Raw genomic sequence first — 23,042 nt, 5'->3', positions numbered from 1 at the left:
CGCCTGCAGGTTCATTCTTCCCAAAACAGACTATGGAGTGCTAGGGAGTTAGCTCTAACTGCTGAATTTTTAGAAATGTTTCCACTTCCTGACTCTGAGAAATGACCACTAAAGATGTAATCTTTTGGCCGTGCCGTCAAGCGCTGGTCCGCGCGGGGTCATCCCGGCGCGGGTCCCCTCAGCGCTCCCACCACCCGCCTACTCCCACCCCAGCCCCACCCCCGCTGCAGAGCAGAGCCGTACAGAAGTCGGGTGATACACACCGACAAGGTAACCCTGGGTTATAAATTAGGTGAAAGTCATGACAGGCAGAGTGAGCTGAGGCGGGCGGGTGGTGACTGGAGTGACTGGAGGGCTTACTGGACGTGTGGGAGGGAAGGGTCTCCAAGAAGATGACATCTGAGAGGCACCAGCCACGGAGAACAGGACAGGCATAGTGCCCAGTATGTGCAAAGGTGCTCGGTGGGGAAGTGCCCGGGGCAGTAGAGGAGCCGAAGGCGCTTCTCGTAGCTGGAGAACTGAAATGTTCAATGGGGTGAGGTGCAGAGTGGAGCGGACCAGGTACAAGAGGAAGCCAGCAGCCAGATTATGAAAGGCGCACAGACACTTGGATAAAGTCTGCAGTGAGATGCATTGAAAGGTTTTTAGAAGGTGACCTATGCATTGTGATAGATGTTATAACAAGACCACTGGGTAAAGGGGGAATATCTATCTGCCTTGACTTATGTGGGAGATAACACTGTCAGAACCAATTGTGGGAAGCCTTGGTTTCTGTTCTAAACCTCTTTCCCTCCAACGCTGGGGCTGTTTGGAGCAGAGGAAGCAAAGGAGTTTCTAAATCAGAAAACCAGCAGCTGCAGGACTCCAGGGCAAGGCCAGGCATTCCCAGGTTTCCTTGGCCTTAAGTCACTGGCAGTGCAGCAGGCAGCGCACAGGAATGTGTCCAGGCCAATGGTCTGGCAGAGGGGTGGGCAGCAGGCAGGCAAGGACAATGCAGCACTGGACCCTCAGTGCAGGCCCCTTAGGGTCCCCAGCTGTTAACCTACAAGGGTGTGGTGGGGGGGAGGGGGGAGACACACCCTTTTTGTACTTCCAGGCTCCACCCTGACCCCCAAGTAAAATGATCCTTGGGAGGCTCAAGGGCTGCCTAGGGGCTTCTGAAGAGGATGTGGGAGAAAAAAATACAACTTTCATTCCTATTGATTTGTATTTTACTCTGGATTTTTAATTTATTGTGGGTTTTTTTTTTTCAAATAAAGCAGCACATTCATATGCTTTAAAAATGTAAAGATACAAGGATCTTGAAGAGATATTGGTACCCCCATATTCATAGCAACATTCTTCACAATAGCAAAAAGGTAGAAGCAAAGGTAACAAGGGAGGACAGAATAAACAAAATATGGTATATACACTGGAATATTATTCAGTGCTCCCACTTGCTACAATATGAACTTGGAGGACACTATGCTATGTGAAGAAAGTCAAAGACAAAACGCAAATACCGTATGATCCCATTTGTATAAGGAGTCAGAGTGGTCAAATTCACAGGATTAGAAAGGAGAGTGGTGGTTGCCAGGAGTTGCAGAGCAGGCATGGGTAGAGTTTCAGTTTCGCAAGATGAAAACGTTCTGGAGATGGATGGTGGTGATCATTGCACAACACTGTGAATGTACTTAATAGTGTGGTAAAGGCCTGGTGTGGGGGCCGGGAAGGACTGGACGGGATCAATGGGGGGAAAAGGAGGATATATGTAATACTTTCAACAATAAAGATTTTTTTAAAAGTCATGGCTAATAATAATAATAATGAAATGGTCCATGAAAAAAGAATGATGGTGGAATTGAGGCACATACCTGGTCATTTACTATACTTCTGGGGCTCTGAGAAAGTAAAATTGGACAGCACTTAAATGGAATAATGTTTCTACAATGCATTAAAGAATGTTTCAACATTTTTCTGGGAACTGAAGGGAGTTCTGAGTAGGCAGTTTGGGAGTGATGATAAAGCATCCCTTAGGTTATAATGCATGAGAAATTTTGTCAAACACACATATCTTAAAACCACATAATAGTAAATGCAAACAAGATTCTTCCTGTGAACATTTCTTAAATTAAGGGACAGCATAAAATGACATGGGGCTTTAACATCATTAAATTTGGGTGTGACCTCGAGCTTCCACCGCTATTGTCATGAACCTTAAGTAAGTCCCTTCACCCTCCTGAGTTTACGTTTCTTTATCTAATAACAAGAATAATCACAATAAAATGGGACCCAGCGGAAGGGTGTAGCGAGGCATCCGTAGGCGTTCTGTAAGCCCTGCAAATGCCAGCCTGTTACCCTGAGTTCAGTGCTTCCTGCGGTGGAGCTGGGAGTGTGCACCTGGGCCCCTTCACTGGAGATTTCGGGGAAAGCTGCTCTGGTCTCAGGCCTTGGGTCCCGTGGGCATCCCTGGCTGAAGAGCATGACCCTCCACTAAGGCACGGGGAGCTTGGCGGCCCTGCAGCGGGGAGGCCAGGCTGGGAGCACCCGAGGACGCTGTGGGTGGTCCCCGGACATTTAAGTGAAATGTCAGCCGGGAAAACAAAACCGCCCCTTCCCGCCTCTTCCCCAAGGCACCTGCCGAGGGGTCCTTTCCTGAACCAGTTTTGTCTGAAATCCTAACATTCGAGAAGCACGAGGAGGCCACCTGAGCTGCTGTGGAGAGTTCTCTCTCGAAAATCAGTGCCTGCGAGCAAGGGCCCCGCTCAGAGGACCTGAGGCGGCTGAGGTGCCGAGGCTGGACTCCGGGGCGCCCCGTCGCCCGGAAGCCGTGTCTCCATACTCCCTCCACCCTGGGCTCAGCTCCCAAACCGCCATGGTTTTCTTACTGTCGGTGGGATTCGCAAAAGTCACCACTCTTCCATTCCACCTCCAACTGTCAACGGCTGCTGCAAAGGGCACCAACTCCCGCATTCCACCTCCAACTGTCAAAGGGCACCAACTCCTCCATGTGTCCAGGCCAATGGTCTGGCAGGGGGTGGGCAGCAGGCAGGCAAGGACAATGCTGCACTTGACCCTCCCTGGTGGCCCCTGAGGGTCCCCAGCTGTTACCCTACAAGGGTGTGGTATGGGGGAGCCAGATGCTTTTTGTCCTTCCGACTCCATCCTCACCCCCAAGTAAAATGATCCTTGGGAGGCTCAAGGGCTGCCTACGGGATTCTGAAGAGGATGTGGGAGAAAAAGTACAGCTTTCATTCCTATTGATTTGTATTTTACTCTGGATTTTTAATTTATTGTGGGGGTTTTTCAAATAAGCAGCACATTCATATGCTTTAAAAATCTAAAGTTAAAAGGATCTCGAAGAGATATTGGTACCCCCATATTCATAGCAACATTCTTCACAATAGCAAAAAGGTAGAAGCAAAGGTAACAAGGGAGGACAGAATAAACAAAATATGGTATATACACTGGAATATTATTCAGTGCCCCCACTTGCTACAATATGAACTTGGAGTTCACTATGCTATGTGAAGAAAGTCAAAGACAACAAGGCAAATACCATATGATCCCATTTGTATAAGGTGTGGTCGAATTCACAGGACTAGAAAGGAGAGTGGTGGTTGCCAGGGGCTGGAGAGCAGGCATGGGTAGAGTTTCGGTTTTGCAAGATGAAAATGTTCTGGAGATGGATGGTGGTGATCATTGCACAACACTGTGAATGTACCTAATGTCACAGACGTGTACACTAAAAGATTTTTAAGATGGGCCAGGTCAGTGTGGCTCAGTGGTTGAAAGTCTATGAATCAGGAGGTCTCAGTTCAATGCCCAGTGAAGGCACATGCTTGGGTTGTGGGCTCAATCCCCACTAGGGTGTGTGCAGGAGGCAGCTGATCACTGATTCTCTCTTCACTGATGTTTCTATCTCTCCCTCTCCATTCCTCTCTGAAATCAACAAAAAATATAGTTTTTAAAAGGGTTAAGATGGTCACTATTATAGTATGGGCATTTTACCACAATTTTTAAATAAGAAAAATGGAAAGAGTACAGAAGTCACTCTTCCTCTTCTGTCCAACAGCCAACAAATTTCTTCACCCAAAACACCTAACATCACCAGTCTTTGTGTGTCTTTCCAGAGTCTATGTATATACACGCAAATCCATAAGGAGATATAGACAGGTTCATATGAGGAGGAATTAACGCCCAATACACTGTGATACAGGGGTTCAGTGAGACAGACTTGAGACCCTTTAAGCTCTTATATTAACGAATGATGCCCTTATAATGATTGGGGACTTGACTCCATGCTCTAAGTCTTGCTCCGTATAATATCAGCCACGCTAACATCCTGTAGATTTTTGTGGGTATAAAATTCCTCGAACCAGCATGTAAAGAGGACACATGTGTCAATATAGTGTGGGTTATTTGGGGGAGGAGGGACTTCCAATCAAAATAACAGAGCCCTGGCCAGAGTGGCTCTGAGGCTTGTATGTTCTCCTGTACTCAAAAGGTTGTATGTTGGATTCCTGGTCAGGGCAAACGCCTGGGTTGCAGGCTCAATACGTGGCTGGGGCCATGCAGTCAATGTTTTGCTCTCATGTTGATGTTTATTTCTCCCTCTTCTTTCCCTTCTCTCTCACATTTTTCACATATCTTTTAAGCAATTTAAAAGAACAAAACAGAATTTACTCAATCCCTATGTTTCCATAGAAGGGGATTAGGCCAGACTTAGTTGGACCATGTGTCCCATGGCTACAGGTCCTGTGGAGAGGGAGCCTGCATGGAATGCATCACGCTTATAGGGAAGGTGAGGCAGGGACATCTATACCACCACCATGAAAGCTGTTGGATGAAAAATAATTATCTCATTGGGAAAGGGGGCTCTTTTTCCATTATGTGCTGGTACCTGCTGAGCTAGCGATCTGGTGAGCTACTGAAAGGGGACAGGAAATGAGTCTCCAGGACGGTCCCATTTGTTGTTCCTCACCTCCTGGATTCCCCACACCTCACTGATCCCCATTCCCAGGCTGTGCCTTAAGCACACTATGTATTTGCTGGCTCACTGGTCAACCCAGAGAAAAACACTTGCTTTCATTCTCAGTAAGGAACTTTGGGAGGTAACGTAGGCAGGCATCAAGAGAACAACATCAGCAAACTAATTAACCACATAGGAACTGGAGGCCCTTACACTCTGCCTAGAACCTCACCTAACCACTTCAGATAAGAATTTCAAATTGTCCCTATTCATTTACCCTTTATTCGTATTGAAAATCTCATCCTCATTAGACAATCCTTGTTGTATAGCTTCTGTGCCATGTTTTGCTTATATGTGGCGTTGAGAGGTCTAAATGTATCCCTTAGCCAAGGCGGCCACTTTCTCCAGCATAGGCCCTCCTAGAAAAAGACACATAAATATGAAATCTGCATTTCTCCTGCTTTCTCCTGCCACAAAACATGCTGGGCTGTTTCCCATTCCCACAGCTCCACTGGGGGACGCTGTGCTATTGTCCTGTGTGTGGTTGGTACCATTCTGCATCTCATATTGTTAAGCTAGCAGCAGTTATCTGTGGTCATTTAGGTCAATTATTAAATCTTGTTCACTCAGAATTTCTTTTACTTACACAGGCATTTAAATCTCATGACTTAATGTGATTTCGTAATGACTCTCCTCTCTTTGCAAGAGTGGAGGAACCATTATCACTTCGTGTCATGCAGCCAAGGATCTGTGTTGGATACAGAAGGAAGTTGCATAGTTACTGCTCACACATTTTTCTTTACCCTATATCTTCAGCAATTCCCTGGTAGCTATCCAACAGGTAGGAGGGGTTTCTGTTGTGGTTTGTTTCTTTACCCTATATCTTCAGCAATTCCCTGGTAGCTATCCAACAGGTTAGAGGGGTTTCTGTTGTGGTTTGTTTTACAAAGGACTTTTGATTCTTGATTATTTTTATTGATTTCAGAGAGAAGAAGGGAAAGAGAGATGCTCCCCTACTACCCTGACATGTGCCCTGACCAGTAATCCAACCATAGACTCCTGGTAAACGATACAACATTGAATCAACTGAGCCACACCAGCTGGGCTGGGAGTTTAATTTTAAAAAAATACCAAAACCTACTGAGAATTTTACACTAGCTTTTAAGGGTGAAGATCCTGCTACACCAGGACAGGGCACACATTTGTGTATGATCTTAAAAGCTTGGGGGGCAAATAGGCTCAGGGACCCAAATATTCTGACAACCCCAAGATCTGTTGAGAGGGGCGAAAGTGAATGATCCTGTACAGATAGGTTAAATATGTTATAAATAACTGGTGAGCCAGGGGGACAGAGCACCTGAGTAGCCTATACCCCTGGGGGAGGAGGTGTCTGCCAGTTCTCAGGGACTGAGTGTCTTGGGGAAACAAGGCAGAGAAGACCTCTTCACCTGGTTGGACTACACTGCTGCTTGAGGAAGTATTGGCTTCCCCAAGGATTCCAGCTTCAGCCCTGTTTGTCTTGCCTATGGCCCTTGTTATTTGCATATAAATACTTGACTATTTACACTATAATTCCTTACCTCAAGGCTAGAGTTAGCGATGAATTGATACATTTCAAATACATGCTTTATTAACTATATTAATAAAAGCCTAGATCAAGGGTGGGCAGCCTTTTTGTGAGTGCATGCCCAAACCAGCAAAATATCTGACTCAAAATTCTTCTGCGTGCCAACCCTAATTTTTTGAGAACATGTTAGGCCTACTTGATATCTCTTAAGGTGTACATATGTGAAGAAACTTGAAGAGACCTGACCGATTTGGCTCAGTTGCTAGAGCGATGGCCTGTGGACCAAAGGGTCCCGGGTTCGATTCCGGTCAAGGGCATGTGCCTTGGTTGCAGGCACATCCCCAGTGGGGGGTGTGCAGGAGGCAGCTGATCGAGGTTTCTCACTCATTGATGTTTCTAACTCTCTATCCCTCTCCCTTCCTCCCTGTAAAAAATCAATATATTTTAAAATAAAAGAAATTTGAAGAAATAATAAAATTCATTTGAGCGACAAAAACACAGTATATGATGATGAAAAATACATTTATTTTTTAATGTATACATGTACACTGCTAGTCCAACAGAAAACTTTATGACTCCATTTGATATTATCAGTGGGAATTTTGCTGCTGCATCACTGATGACAGAGAAATTACATCAGGTTTATATTTTGTGACCTTCAGAGATATGCACGAGCTACTACTTTCATCCGTCAGGCTACTCCTATTATGAGACTTAACAAAATTCATCACTGAGAACAAAGATTCACAAGTGTATATGGATGAAACCAAAACACTAGTCGAATCTAGGAAGGAAGAGAGAGTTAAGGCAGAGGCATAGAAATTGCTCTCCCCCTCTCTCCCACTAGTGCTTTATTAATATGTCTATGGTCTTTACGATAACTTGTTATGTAAAGTTATTTATTTATCTAAGATGTACCTACACTGAATTTATCTGAAAAATAAAAAAGTCGATATTAAGAAAAAAATTGTAAATGGAAGCTTATAAGAGAGGGTCTCACGTGCCAGCAAAAGTTACTCATTATTATAACTCATTATAACTATTCATTATTTCCTCATTTTAGATAAGAACTCTAAGTGTTCCCAATTACTTACGTTTTTAGGAACAATTCCTCCTCCTGAGACTTCCGCTCCCCCTTCTTGTTTTTCTTCCTGCCAAACATATGGTTCAGCCAAACATGGCATCCGTGTCAGGGGTTGCCCACCCCTGGCCTAGGTGGTCCTCACGTCCTTGCATGCGACATCATCACAAGATGGCCACCACAAGATGGCCACATGCACCACGCAGGCGGTGCCCAGTGGCTGCTCCATGTGGTGAGGCCTAGGGGTCCCATTGCTCCACATGGCGCGGAGGAGGCCAGTATGGGCATCTCCGCCACCTCAAGTAAAGTAGGCGGATCCCAGTGGAGGAGGCGGGTCGCTATAGCAGAGGGCAGCTGGGGGCGATTGGGCCGGCAGGGGAGGGCAGCTGGGGGCGATCAGACTGTCAGGGCAGCAGTTAGACATCAATTGGGCTGGCAGGGGAGCGGTTAGGGTGTGATCAGGCGGGCAGGCAGAAGCAGTTAGAGGCAATCAGGCAGGCAGGCAGGTGAGTGGTTAGGAGCCAGCGGTCCCGGATTGTGAGAGGTATGTCCGACATCCCCCGAGGTGTCCCAGATTGGAGAGGATGCATGCCAGGCTGAGGGACAACCACCACCCCCCCCCCCCCCACACACACACACACGAATTTCATGCACTGAGCCACTAGTGCTTTATTAATATGCCTGAGGATGGGGTTCACTCTGGAGATTCATTCAGGAATTTATTAGAGTCTAGCAGCTCACTCATAAGAAATGAGGAAGTGTAGCTATTTTTGATAGAGGATGCCCTCTCTGGCTCAATGGTCAGCTCAGTGCTGGTGTTCTGTTGGCCTTGTAATGCTTTTATGAGAGTTCCTTCTAATAGGAGTTCTTCATCTGCCAAAAAAGAAGAAATCACATCTGATATTGAAAGACTCACGGGACACCTATTTGTCAGTCCAGAGCCTACATCCCAGTCCAATATATAGGGACTCAGCAAATATTTGAGTGCCATTTGGAGAGGAGAAAAATAAACCCCAACCTACATCTATGATTATTGACACAACAAAAGGAGAAACTGTCTCTTTTTTTAAAGTGGTTACTTAGAACATTCCCTAGCATGACATATGGTGACTATATTTAGGACTATACCATTGGGCCCCAAGGGCCAACAGCCGGTTACCGGAGGAAAGCCAGGGCTGGAAGACCCACTCAGTTAGACGCTCTGCAGATCTACTGTGAACTCACATTCACGCACCCATCCTGTCCTGCTTCAGATGCAGAGGGGGCCTGAGCCTTCCTCTCTCCACTCTTCAGGATGCTTGTGTTCTTGCTACCATCACAGATGACCACGATTAACACCCACGGCTAACACGTCCTCATCTGGACCCACCCTTCTGCACTAACTCACCGATTCCTCACTTGGGCCCTGCTTCACATATGCCAGCCCCATAACAGATGGCTCTATACAGAAAAAACAATATGTCTACCCTCACTCTATGCTTAAGATTTAGGCAGGTACTCGGGATGTACGTTAAGAGACTTGCCAGGTTGTGTACCACTGTAGAATCTCCTATATATATAAAAGCCTAAGCAACCATCGCAACTGAACAGGCGACCAAACAGGCTGTGTGAGGCAACTAGGCTGGCAGGGGGATTAGTGAGGGGCAACCAAATGTTCGAGCAGCAGGCTGCATGCGGTGACCAGGCCCACAGGGAGTTAGTGAGGGGTGACCAAACAACCAAGCAGCATGGTGCATGGGGCAACCAGACACACGGTGGGGGCGGGGGGGGGGGGGGGGGGGCGTGGCAGTTGTGGGCAACCAGGCCGGAACGGGGGGGGTGGTGGGGGGCAGTAAGTGGTGACCAGGCCAGCACAGCGGCAGTTAGGGGCGACCAGGCTGGCCGTGGAAGAGCAGTTGGGGGCAACTAGGCTGGCAGGAGGGGCAGTGGGGGTGACTTGGCCAGCAGGGGGGGCAGTTAGGGCTGATCAGGCAGGCAGGCAGGCAGGCAGATGAGCAGTTGGGAGCCAGTGGTCCCATATTGTGAGTCAGACATCCTCCAAGTGGTCCTGGATTGGAGAGGGTGCAGGCTGGGCTGAGGGGATCCCTCATGTGCAAATTTCATGCACTGAACCTCTAGTGTTCAATAGATCTATGAAATAATTTTTGGGGTCCTAAAATACAGAACGGGAGAAACAACTTTTGTCAGTTGCCTACTTTGCTATCATTTCATGTAATTTCTTATATTTTCAGCTTTACTTAGGGAACCATCTAACGATTCTGACTGTGTGAGGTCAAGTGTACCATTGAGCAGCTGGGTTTATTTTCCAGAAGAATTGAAAGTGTTGCTGGTGATGATAAGGGTCAGAGAAGGGGGTAACGTTCGGGGAAAGAGGAGCATGGATGGTCTTGTGGAAAGTCCAAAACTGGGAGCTGGAGACCTGGGCTCTAGGTGACAGCTCTTAGCCCTTTCTGATCTTCTTTTTACTCACCTTAGAAGGAGATTAAAATGCCTATTCTGCCCACTGTTGGGGCAGAAGGGAGTAATATAATTGGTCAAAACATTGTTTTAAAAAATAAGCTAAACTGACTTCATGTAAGTAGCACAGCAGTATTATTTCTGATGTGCCCCAGGTCACGATGGAAACCTGTTTTTAAGCTATCTGGGCATGAAAGCACATTTGGGAAGTTATCAAGTAGCTGCCAATAAACCTAATGTGTAGAAAAATACTTAAAAGCACACAAATGTTTGGTGGATAGAAAACCTTGTGCTTCAGAGCAAGTTCAGAGTTGGACAGTCTAAAAAGAAAGAGCCCTCCCATGCCTTAGAAGGGCTGGGTAGCAGCTTCTGGTGATGGATCCGAAAACTGCCAGGTTCCAAATAAAACTTCCATAAAATAGCATCATTTGTACTCTTTTCATAAACTTGCAAAAACAAACAAAATAAAAATGTATCTTTATCTGTCTACACTGCAAAGGGCAATTGAAACCTAATGCATACAAAACAGTTTACAAACTGTGACACACTAATGAACAAGTTCTCATTTGGAAGCAAAGCACCCGGCAGAGAGCACAACACACAGGATGTAGCCATTAATGGTAATACCCTTCCCTTCATCTGACTTTTAGCAAAGAGAAGTTCTTAAAATTTTAGAGTTGAACTCTGAGTAAATGAATAAAAATAATACAGTGACTTTATTTGCGTAAAAATGTATCGTCATTGATTACAAATAAAAAATGAAAACAAAATAAAAATTAAAAAGTTTATCATCAGGCAATTGAGACTCACCACAAGGTGTCTCGGTCACACATTCGGTCTCACAATTCAGTTTGACTGTCTTGGCAACAGCCTCAATATGATTTTTAAGTTGGCAGAGGCAGCAGGCCAAATGGTTAGGTAAGATACTATAAATGGAAACATACAGAATTATATTAGTGACAAAGGAGTTACTTGGAAAATAGTTTTTTAAAAACTTAAACATACACCTACTGTATGACCCAGCCATTCCACTTTCAGGTATTTGCCAAGAGAAATAGAAGTATATTTCCATAAACAGACTTGTACATAAATATTCATAATAGCTTTATTTGTAAGTCAAAAATTGGAACAACTCAAATAGCCATCAGTGTTGAAATATACTGATATATCCATTATTAATGGAATACTATTCAGCAATAAAAATGAATTATTGATATGCAAAACAACATGGACTAATCCTGCATAATAAAAGGCTAATATGCAAAACGACTGAATGACGAAATGACTGGTCACTATGATGCACACTGACCACCAGAGGGTAGACGCTAAACACAGGAACTGGCCCCTGGTGGTCAGTGCACTGGCACAGGGGGAGCACCTCTCAGCCAGAAGCTGGGCTCACGGCTGGTGAGTGCAATGGTGGTGGCTGCAGCCTCATCTGCATCCAAAGCAGTGCTAAGGATGTCTGAGTGCTGGCTTAGGCCCGCTTCCTACAGGGAGCCATCAGTTGGGCTTCCCCCGAGAGCTGGGCTGAGAGACCCCACTCCAGTGCACGAATTTCGTGCATGAGGCCTCTAGTCTTAAAATAATCATCTGAGTAAAGGAAGCCAGTAAGAGAGAGTAGATGTAGGTGTGCTGTTCTGTTGTGTTGTGTTTGTTTCTGTTGTGTGTGAGTGTCACTCGATGTGCCCTGGCATTTCCCCTCAGTCAGGGGAGTGGAGGTTGGGGTTCGGGTTTGCGAGAGCTCGGGTGAGGGCAGAGGAGGTGGGTAGGAGCCCGCAGCCATGGGCTGGGTGGATACCTGCAGGCGCTGTGCCTCCTGAAGCCGCTTTCCCTGCAGCCACTGGCTGCGCCTTCCTCTTCCTTGGCGTCCTCAGAATCCAGGGCCTCCTCTGCTTCCGGGCCTCGTCGTCCTCTTCTCCTTCGTGGTCAACGTACACCACACAGCATTGGGTCTGAGCCAGGGAGCCCCTTATGGCCCCAGGCGCTGGGGGTCGGGTCGGGGGAGGTGAGGGAGGAGCTGGCGGCTGCTACCTGGGGTGACTGCTGCCCCCGCTGCCTCCCGCCCCGCATCATCTAGGCCCCCACCTCAGGCACCTGGTCCTGCCAGGGAAGCGCCGCCAGGGGAGCGGAAGTGCCACCAGGAGAGCGGAACCCTACATGGGTCCTCACGTGGGAGGGGGCAGGGCCAGGGCTGCCTGGGTGGACTGGCATGTGGGAGGGGGCGGGGCCAGGGCTGCCTGGGTGGACTGGTACGTGGGAGGGGGCGGGGCCAGGGCTGCCTGGGTGGACTGGCATGTTGGTGGGGCGGGGCCAGCGCTGCCTGGGTGGACTGGCACGTGGGCGGGGGCGGGGCCAGGGCTGCCTGGGTGGCCTGTCCCAGTGTCCATTCAAGTTGAAGGTGGCCGCCTGGTGCGGGCAGGAATGAGGCCCTAGGGAATTGCTGGGGCCTCACTCTGGACCGTCTTGAAGCCCTAAGTCCTATCCTCCAATTTTCTAGGTGACTGCTGGAACCAGTGGTTGACAAGCAACAGGTACCACAGGCCTGGAGCAGCGTGGTCACCTGAGCTGCACCTCCCAGGAGCCTAGAACTGAATGAGCCTCACTGATGAACTAAAGCAGCGGTTCTCAAACTGGGTGTTGAAGGACCCTTTCACAGGGGTCACCTAAGACCATCGGAAAACACATATGTAATTACATCTTGTTTTGTGATTAATCACTATGCAATGAAAATACATCCTGCATATCAGATATTTACATTATGATTCATAACCTTAGCAAAATTACAGTTAGGAAGTAGCAACGAAAATAATTTTATGATTGGGGGTCACCACAACATGAGGAACTGTATTAAAGGGTTTCGGCATTAGGAAGGTTGAGAATCACTGCTCTAGAGGGAAATGTGCATGCTGTCCAGACTGATGCCTCCCTGTTGCTGTTATGAGTATTTGCGTTTTAATATTAATTTGGAGACGTACCTTTTATTTATTTATACTAGAGGCCCAGTACACGAAATTCGTGCATGGGTAGGCTGCCTAGCAGCTGCTGGGGGGGGGGGGGGGTGGCGGGGGGAGGAAGGAGGGAAGAAGCGGGGGAGAGTTGCAGGGGGGCGGGGTGGGTGGGGAGGGCCTCCCTTCCCTGGCTGCCAGGCTGGACCTTCCTTCCTTCCATGCTGCCCCCTGGTTGTAGTGCACATCATACTGAGCCATCGAACTTACAGTCTCCCAGTCGAACTCCGGAGGAGACAGTTTGCATATTAGCCTAGAAAAACCCCATACAGTTTTATATATTTACATTCCATACCCTGCTAAATTTGCAGAAATGAAAGATTTTGCAACATAGCAACACAAGCAACTAAAGAATCTATGTTAGATACTTTTGTTTCTGATGTCTCTAGGCCATTTTCCCAGAATGTGCTCCAGCTTTGTAGAAAATACCTTTTGTTACCAGTCAGGGCACATACCTAGGTTCAATCCCCAGTAGGAGGTGTGCAGGAGGCAGCCAATCAGGATTCTTTCTCACTGATGCTTCCTCTCTCTCTCTCTCTCTCTCTCTCTTCCTCCCCACTCCTCTCTGAAATCAATAAAAATATATTTTTAAAAGGTTAAGATGGTAAATTTTAGGGTATGTGCATTTTACCACAATTTTCATGCATTGGGCCTCTAGTAAAAACATAAAAAGTACAGAAGCCACCCTTCCACTTCTGTCTTAACATCCATCCAATTCCTTCACCCAAAACACCTAACATCACCAGTCTTTGTGTATCTTTCCAGAATCTATGTCTATACAAGCAAATCCATACATACATGTAGACAGGTGCATATGAGGAGGAACTGAGGCCTAATACACTGTGATACAGGGATTCAGTGAGACGGACTTCAGACTCTCTGGGCTCAAATATTAACGAATGATGCCCTTGTAATGGTTGGGGACTTGAGTCCAAGCTGCAAGTCTTCCTCTGTATAATATTAGCCCCACTAACTACCTATAGATGTTTGTGGGCACAAAATTGCTTGAACCCAGCATGTAAAGAAGACAAATGTGTCAATATACTGTTTTGTTGTTTTTTGGGGGGGAAATAACCATCAGAATTACAACGGAGCCCAGGCTGGTGTAGCTCTGTGACTTGGGTGTCCTCCCATGCACCAGAAGGTGGTTGGTTTGATTTCTGGTCAGGGGACATACCTGGGTTGCAAGCTTGATCCCCGGTAGTGGGCATGCGATCCATGTTCTCCTCTCACATCTATGTTTCTCTCTCTCTCCTTTTCCTTTCCCCTCTCTCTCAAATTAAAAAAAAAGTATATTCATAGCAACATTCTTCACAATAGCAAAAAGGTAGAAGCAAAGGTAACAAGGGAGGACAGGATAAACAAAATATGCTATATACACTGGAATATTATTCAGTGCTCCCACTTGTTACAATATGAACTTGGAGGACACTATGCTATGTGAAGACAGTCAACGACAAAAAGGCAAATACCGTAAGATCCCATTTGTATAAGGTGTCAGAGTGGTCCAATTCACAGGACTAGAAAGGAGAGTGGTGGTTGCCAGGGGCTGGAGAGTAGGCATGGGTAGAGTTTCAGTTTTGCAAGATGAAAATGTTCTGGGGATGGATGGTGGTGATCATTGCACAACACGGTGAATGTACTTAATGTCACTGACGTGTACACAAAAAGATTGTTAAGATGGGCCGGGTCAGTGTGGCTCAGTAGTTGAAAGTCAATCTATGAATCATAAGGTTACAGTTCAATGTTCAGTCAGGACACATGTCTGGGTTGTGGGCTCAATCCCCACTAGGGGGTGTGCAGGAGGCAGCCAATCACTGATTGTCACTTCATTGATGTTTCTATCTCTCCCTCTCCATTCCTCACTGAAATCAATAAAAATACAGTTTTTAACAGGGTTAAGATGGTCAATTTTATGGCTTGGGCATTTTACCACAATTTTTAAATAAGAAAAATGCAAAGAGTACAAAAGTCACTCTTCCACTTCTGTCCAACAGCCAACCAATTTCTTCACCCAAAACACCTAACATCACCAGTCTTTGTGTGTCTTTCCGAGTTTACGTATATACACGCAAATCCATATTAAGATATAGACAGGTTCATATGTGGAGAAATTAACGCCCAATACACTGTGATACAGGGGTTCAGTGAGACAGACTTGAGACCCTTTGAGCTTGTTCATATATTAACAAATGATGCCCTTGTAATGGTTGCGAACTTGACTCCAGGCTCCAAGTCTTCCTCTGTATATCAGCCATGCTAACAACCTATAGATTATTGTGGGCATAAAATTCCTTGAACCCAGCATGTAAAGAGGACACATGTGTCAATATAGTGTTTGGTTGTTTTGGGGGGACACTTCCAATCAGAATAACAGAGCCCTGGCCAGAGTGGCTCTGTGGCTTGTATGTTCTCCCATACACCCCAAGGTTGTCAGTTGGATTCATGGTCAGGGCACACGCCTGGGTTGCAGGCTCCATTCCCGAGAGAGGGCATGCAAGGGATGTTTTGGTCTCATATTAAGGTTCCTCTCTCCTTCTTTCCGTTCTCTCTCACATTTAAAGAAAATCTTTTAAAAAATTTAAAAGAATGTAACAGAATTTACTCAATCCCCAAGCTTCCATAGAAGGGGATTAGGCCAGATTTAGTAGGACCATGTGTCCCATGGCTACAGGTCCTGTGGAGAGGGAGCCTGCATGGAATGCATCACGCTTATAGGAAAGGTGAGGCAGGGACATCTATACCACCACCATGAAAGCTGTTGGATGAAAGAAATGATCTCATTGGGAAAGGGGACTATTTTTCCATTACTTGCTGGTACCTGCTGAGCTAGCGATCTGGTGAGCTACTGAAAGGGGACAGGAAATGAGTCTCCAGGACGGTCCCATTTGTTTCTCCTCACCTCCTGGATTCCCCACACTCACTGATCCCCATTCCCAGGCTGTGCCTTAAATACACTATGTATTTGCTGGCTCACTGGTCAACACAGAGAAAAACACTTGCTTTCATTCTCAGTAAGGAACGTTGGGAGGTAACTTGGGCAGGCACCAAAAGAAGAGAATCCGCAAACCAATTAACCACATAGGAACTGGAGGCCCTTGCACTCTGCCTAGAACCCCACCTAACCATTTCAGATAAGAATTCCAAATTGTCCCCATTTACCCTTTATTCTTATAGAAAATCTCATCCTCATTAGACACTCCTTGTCATGTAGCGTCTGTGCCATGTTTTGCGTGTATGTGGCATTGAGAAGTCTAAACGTATCCCTTAGCCAAGGCGGCTGCTTTCTCCAGAAAAAGCCCTCCTAGAAAACAAACACATAAATATGAATTCTGCCTTTCCCTTGCTTTCTCCTGCCACAAAACATACTGGCCTGTTTCCCAGCCCCACTGCTTGACTGGGGGACGCTGTGCTGTTGTCCTGTGTGTGGTTGGCACCATTCTGCATCTCATATTGCTAAGCCACCAGCAGTTATCTGTGGTCATTGAGGTCAATCTTGTTCACTCAGAATTTCTTTTACTCACTCAGGCATTTAAATCTCACTTACAATGTGATTTAGTAATGACTCTCCTCTCTTTGCAGGAGTGGAGGAACCAGTACATTCACTTGGAATCACACGTCAAAGGATCTGTGTTGAACACAGAAGTAAGCAGGTAGGTTTGGTGCTGGGCTGAGCTGGAGGCAACCGAGGTGCACACACATGACCCGCAGTGGGGTCCACAGAAGCTGAGGCAGGATAGTGAATGGAGCAGTGGCCCCACCAGGATGTTTCCTGAAATAAAGTCCTGAGGAGGAAATTCTTCTTTATCTCCAGCATCTCCTTGATAGCTGTCCAACAGTTAGGGAGGGTTTTTTGTTGTGGTTTGTTTTTCAAAAGACTTTTGATTCTTTATTATTTTTATTGATTTCAGAAAGAGGAAGGGAAAGAAACATGCTCCCCTACTACCCTGACATGTGCCCTGACCAGTAATTCAACATGGACCTCCTGGTAGTTGAGACGACATTGAATCAACTGAGCAACACTGGCCGGGCTGGGAGTTTTTTTAATAAAAAAAAAAATACCAAAAACCTACTGTGAATTTTACACTAGCTTTTAAGAGTGAAGAACCTGCTATTCCAGGACAGGGCACACATTTATGCAAGATCTTAAAGGCTTGTGTGTGGGGGATGGGGGGGCGTGGAAATAGGCTCAGGGACCCAAATATTCTGAGAACCCCAAGGCCTGTTGAGAGGGGAGAAAGTGAATGATCCTCTATGGATAGGAGGTCAAATGTATTATAAATAACTGGTGAGCTAGGGGGACAGAGCACCAGAATAACCTATACCAAGGGTGGGCTCCTTTCTGTGAGTGGGTGCCAAAACCAGCAAAATCTCTGACTCAAAATTCTTCTGTGTGCCAACCCTAATTTTTTGAGAACATGTTACACCTACTTGATATCTCTTAAGGTGTACGTATGTGAAGAACCTTGAAGAAATCATAAAATTCATTTGAGCGACAAAAACACAGTATATGATGATGAAAAATACATTTATTTTTTAATGTATACATGTACACTGATAGTCTGACAGAAAACTTTATGACTTCGTTTGATATTTTCTGTGGGACTTTTGCTGCTGCATCATTGATGACAGAGATTTTACATCAGGTTTATATTTCGTGACCTTCAGAAATATGCACAAGCTACTACTTTCATCCATCAGGCTACTCCTATTATGAGACTTAACAAAATTCATCACTGAGAACAGATTCACAAGTGCATGTGGATGAGAACATGGAGAGTAACGCTGTTGCAGCTTTTTAAACAGAAAAAATTTTCTGCAATGGCATTCCAAGTCCTCAATAGATCGTTTTCGACACTATTGACATTGCTCTTCCCCTCTCTTGTCAATCCATGTCTATGGTCTTTAAGATAACTTTTTATGTAAAATTATTTAACTAAGATGCACCTACACTGAACTTACCTGAAAAATAAAAAAGTCGATATTAAGAAAAAAAGTGTAAATGGAAGTGTTAGGTCAGAGAGAGCCCAGGATCAGATACATGAAGACATGTGATGAGACAATGGGCTTCCCGGGAATTTCTCACAGGTCAGCGTGCCAGACAGATACTGGCTTCTCCCTGACGGCCCCCACACAGATACTGACTCCTTCCTGAATACCTTGCTGACCCCCTGCAGCTGAAACTTCCTCAGCTAGATACCTCAGCTCATGTCCCCGCCCCTCACCCAACCGCAGTATAAAAATACCGCCCCCCCCCCTCCCTGTTGGCGTGAATCCACGTGCCCTGTCTTTGGAGTACGTGGGTCTCCCGGGGATGCAGAAATAAACCTTTCCTTTTCTTTTCTTTTCTGATTCACTCGACTCTTTATTTCTTATGCTGCCTCCTGAGCCACCTAACCTAACATTTCATGCCTTGAAACCTGGGTGGTGTGAGCACCTCATTTGGCCGTCCCTCTGCAGCTTGGGGTGCCTGCCTCTTCCTCCTTGTAGCTCTGGACCCATCAGGACCTCATCTCTTCAGCTCAGCAACTTTTCCCAGTTTGGCAACATCAGCGCTGAGTCCCATTCCACCCCTGTGCTGGTCCCAGGTGGCCACCTGCCCGCCAGCATCTCTGTCCATAAAACTCGGCCCCGTCAGAGATTGCCTCTTTCCGGACCCTTCCAGGAAGGCTCCTCTGGACCTGGGAAGTAGTGGAGACGTCCCTACATTTCCTGGCCCAATCGTCCTTCCGTAGCGTGGGTTAAACTGCTGGGACGCCAGCCTTTGGCCCCTCTACAGGCCACGGGATCAAGCACAGGGGAATCCAAATTCCAAACCTGACTGAGCACACCTCTAGGTTGCCGGCTCACCGATCTGGCTAAACACTATGCCTGCCCCAGAACTGCGTCCTATTTCTGTAATGTAGCATGGCCTCAGTCTGAAAACGGGACCTTGACTTTACCATCCGCACCGATCTCAGTAATTTCTGCCAGCGAACTGGGAAATGTGCCCAAGTCTCTCTCTCTCAGACTCTCTCTCCACCCAGTCTGTGTCCCCATCTCTTCCCCCCACAGTTCCTTCTGCGGTCTCTCCTCGCCTGGTCCTTCCTCCTCCCGCTGGGCTGTCCCTGCACTGCTGCGAGGCCTTGCGTGCCTCCGAGCCTGCGGTGTCTGTGTGCGTGGGGGGGTGGGTTCATGTGCTGTGTGTGTGTGGTGGCGATGGCACTGCCATCGTCTCCGCGTCCTCCCAACCCACCCCCCCTCCACTGGAGACCACCCGAAACATCCCCTGGCAAGAGCCGCCTGTTCTCCCACCAGCCTCTGTGCCCCTGTCCATCCACACTCTCCCCTCCTCCCTGCCAGACCCTCCTCCAGCCTTGCCTTCTCCGCAGCCTCCTAACCCCGCCTCCCTTCTTCTACCCGCCCCCGCGGAAGCCAAAAACTCAAAAGGCCTGGACAACAACCCCCCCTCCTGCACGCTACCGCTGTGTGCACTGCACCCTCGTCCTCAGGCTCGGTCAGTCTGCGCACACACTTTTAACTACAATTGAGAAGCAGCTGGTGTCTTTCTCTGCCAACCCCACTGTGTTCATCAAAGAATTCCGGTAACTTTCCCACGCCCACCCAGGCCACCTCTCCCGCTCTCTCCCCTCCCCTTACGGGCCTGCCTAGTAACCTGTACCCCATGCAGTACCCTCTGTAAATTCTAATTGCCCGCCTTCCTCTGTGCGCTCCACCGAATCTCCTCCCTCATGACTGCCAGCACTTTAATTCACAGGTGGCCGGCCAGTTCCCTTTGCGAGAGGTTGCAGCTGGGCTCTCTTCAGACCCTCTTAACCAGCAGCTTCCTTCTCCCCTATCCCTGAAAGCCCAAATCCTGAGAACGTTACCTCCAAAACAGCCTCTTCCCTCATACCCCAGTCCGAGGTCAAGTGAAAAATGGCCTTGAAGGTTCTTAATGCCCGTGAGGAGCAGGCACAGTCAGAATGGCAGGCCTGCCTTCCACAGAAGGTAGATCTGCAGACACGCCTTGGTGTTGGCCCTGAGGTCAACAGCAGCCACGCATGGCCCTAAGGGGGCTGTGCGCAGTGGGGGTGCAATGAAAGGAACACCACCAGAGAATGCTTCAAATGCAGAGATGAAGGCCACTGGGCAATGCAGTGCCCCCAGCCCCGGGCTCCAACCAAGCCCTGCCCAGCGTGTGGTCAAAGCTGCCACTAGAAAAGTGACTTCCCCTGGAAAGGTGGCGGGCCCTCTGCACCCCAGTGTGGAGGGGCCACCCTTCCAGGTCATGACCCACCGCTGGCCATGCTGGGACTGGCTGAAGACTGAAGATGCCCAGCCCCGACGGCCCCCACCACCATCGCCGAGCCCAGGGCTGCACTGAAGGCAACAGGTCACCTTCCTGGTCGACATGGGGGCTACCTTCTCTGTCCTGCCCTCCTTTTTAGGGCCCCTTTAATCTTCCAAGATCTCGGTCATGGGTATTGATGGCAAATCCACCTGCCCGCTGGCCGCCAGACCCCTTACCTGCCTCCTTGATGATAACATGCCCCGTGCCCCTTTTAGGATGAGATATTCTCACCATCCTAGTGGCCACTCTGCCCTTCAGCCTCCCTGCTCCTGGCCCCCTTTACAGGGATGCCGATCATCCACTGCCACGAGGCCTCTTATGGGGCCCTGTTGTCCCAGACCTCAGTCTCACCTACCTCAGTGGCCTACCTCAGTCTCGCTGTGAACACCTTATCTCCTTATCTCCTCCACGACTGTCCCCTTTTCTTAACTGAGAACTACTCTGACCTCAGCGCCTTCTCGCCCCATCCCACTCCACCCTTCCCAAAATAAAAAATGCAGCAGTTTTATAATCCAAGCTGCTAGAGGCCTGGAAACAGGCTGCACGACCTGCTCCCTCCCTCCCCGCCTTTTCTCCAACCTCCAGATTCCTGGCTTCCACTCCTCTGTCCCTTTCTCTTTTCCCTTGGATAACAGCACATTCTAACATTTCCTCTCACTTTCACTGCAATACCTACCTCTCTCAGGCTCACCAAATGCCTCCCACCATCCCTGAAGAAGATTCGGCAACACCATCCAGGACCTGATGGATGACCCATCATTCCTCACAGGCTCTTACCTGGCAAGGGACCCTCCAATTTTGCTCAGGTTTTTTATATTTTCAGGTGAAACGGACATGGTATGATGAGGGAGTCATCAATTCTACTGTCTGGGATGGGAAATCCTCTAGTGTCACTCTCTATTTATGAACCCTGGACCTACTCCTATGCCCACCCTCAATAACACAACTTTCCATCTACTCTCCAACATCAATCCCTCCTCTTCTACATCCTGCTGGATTTGTCTGTCACTGGCTCGAACCCTCATCATAGCCATTCAACTCCAACAAATTGGACCATCTAACTAAACTCTCTCTAGAAATTCACAGCTCCTGGCCAGACCTCCTGCCCATGGCCCTGACCGAACTCTGCTACACCAAGGAGCCCCGCCTTCTTAAGTCCTTTTGAACTCCTATATGGGAGACGCTTCTTGCTCAACCACCGTCTCCTTACTGATCCCCCTCCCCTGGGAACCTACGTCCACAAGCCTTGGAGCCTAGGTGGACGGGACCTCACATCGTGATCCTTACAACACCCACCGCAGCCAAGCTGCTCGGTGACCCATCGTGGCACCACCTCTCCAGGCTCAAGAGGACTCCGGAGCAGCATGACGTCTGTAAATGTGAGGTGTTGGGCCCCACTAAAGTCCGCCTTAGCCGCCCACCCCCTCCTCCTTCTCCTCCTGGCCCTGAGCAACCTACACCAACCCCTACCTGCTTATGTGTGGAGGTTCAAGGTCCATGAAACCTACCACCAGAACGGCAAACAAGTCACCCAGCAGGTAGGATCTCAGGATTGCCCCCTGATCGGAGGCCAGACAGGGATCAGGGTGACTGTCGACATCCGGTCAGTATACAATGGTGGCTGACTCTATGACTGTTTTGCTTATGACCAAGAGGACCCAGACAGGTGTAATCAAGATGTTGACACCTATGGGGGTTGCCGCTGGAGAGACTGTGTTGTCAATGATGCCTACAGGGGTGGCTCCTTTATCGGGGAGAAGGGGGCCTTCCATATCATAATCCGAGATCCCGGAGACCAGCAATGGGTTACAGGTGTTGTGGGAAAGCTATACTTAAGTAGTTGGAGCTCAACCCCTTCAGTGACCATTTACATCTCCCGGGAATATGACCTGGCCCAAGAGGCCCAAGTCCAGGTCTCCAACAGCATCCTACAGGCCGAACAGTCCCTTAAAGTGAAGCTGCCTGACTCCCCCCGGGTAGAAGTCCTGTCTTCTTGGCTCCAACCTACACCAACCCCTACCTGTTTATGTGAAACTTGGACCTACTCCTATGCCCACCCTCCCCTGAGGTCAACAGCAGCCACGCATGGCCCTAAGGGGGCTGTGCGCAGTGGGGGTGCAATGAAAGGACCACCACCAGAGAATGCTTCAAATGCAGAGATGAAGGCCACTGGGCAATGCAGTGCCCCCAGCCCTGGGCTCCAACCAAGCCCTGCCCAGCGTGTGGTCAAAGCTGCCACTAGAAAAGTGTACAGACCCTGACTAAGCTGAGTGAAGAACTCAACACACCCTACTATTCCTCAATGAGACCCACACCCTGTCCAATGTCTTGCACTGCTTTCTATGCACCTCTCTCCGAAGGTCTTTGCTGGCTGCCGTCCCACTCACGACTTCTCCAAGAACCCAAGGGAAAGGTGAATGTCAGCCTCCTGTGGCTGGCATTCCCCTTTGGGAACCTGAAACTCCAGAGCCCACCCTGCCCCCACGGATATGCTATCAGACCAGTAATCGGAGGGCGAGTCACTTGGAACTGCACCCAGAACTACATCGCATCCAGTCACACCCAAGGCCAACCTGGGTACCTTCTTTTGGTACAACGGTATCTTAAGCAACTGCATAAACTCCTCTGACCCCAGTCCGTGCTTC

The 23,042-nt window shown here is 48.1% G+C and overlaps 1 long non-coding RNA gene across 1 annotated transcript; it reads left to right on the top strand.

The window, feature by feature from the left end:
- Window positions 1-15: 15 nt before the first annotated feature.
- On the top strand, window positions 16-17,181 carry LOC138994792 (uncharacterized). The gene is made up of 4 exons (XR_011468472.1): window positions 16-270; window positions 12,557-12,746; window positions 16,647-16,717; window positions 16,976-17,181. It is a non-coding gene; the product is annotated as an uncharacterized lncRNA (long non-coding RNA).
- The last annotated feature ends 5,861 nt before the right edge of the window (window positions 17,182-23,042 follow it).

The sequence above is a fragment of the Myotis yumanensis genome, unplaced genomic scaffold (assembly GCF_028538775.1).
Source record: "Myotis yumanensis isolate MYYU_CA2020_CCGP unplaced genomic scaffold, mMyoYum1.0.hap1 SCAF_16, whole genome shotgun sequence".
Classification (NCBI taxonomy): Eukaryota; Metazoa; Chordata; class Mammalia; order Chiroptera; family Vespertilionidae; genus Myotis; species Myotis yumanensis.
This window is presented reverse-complemented; position numbering and strand designations above follow the sequence as displayed.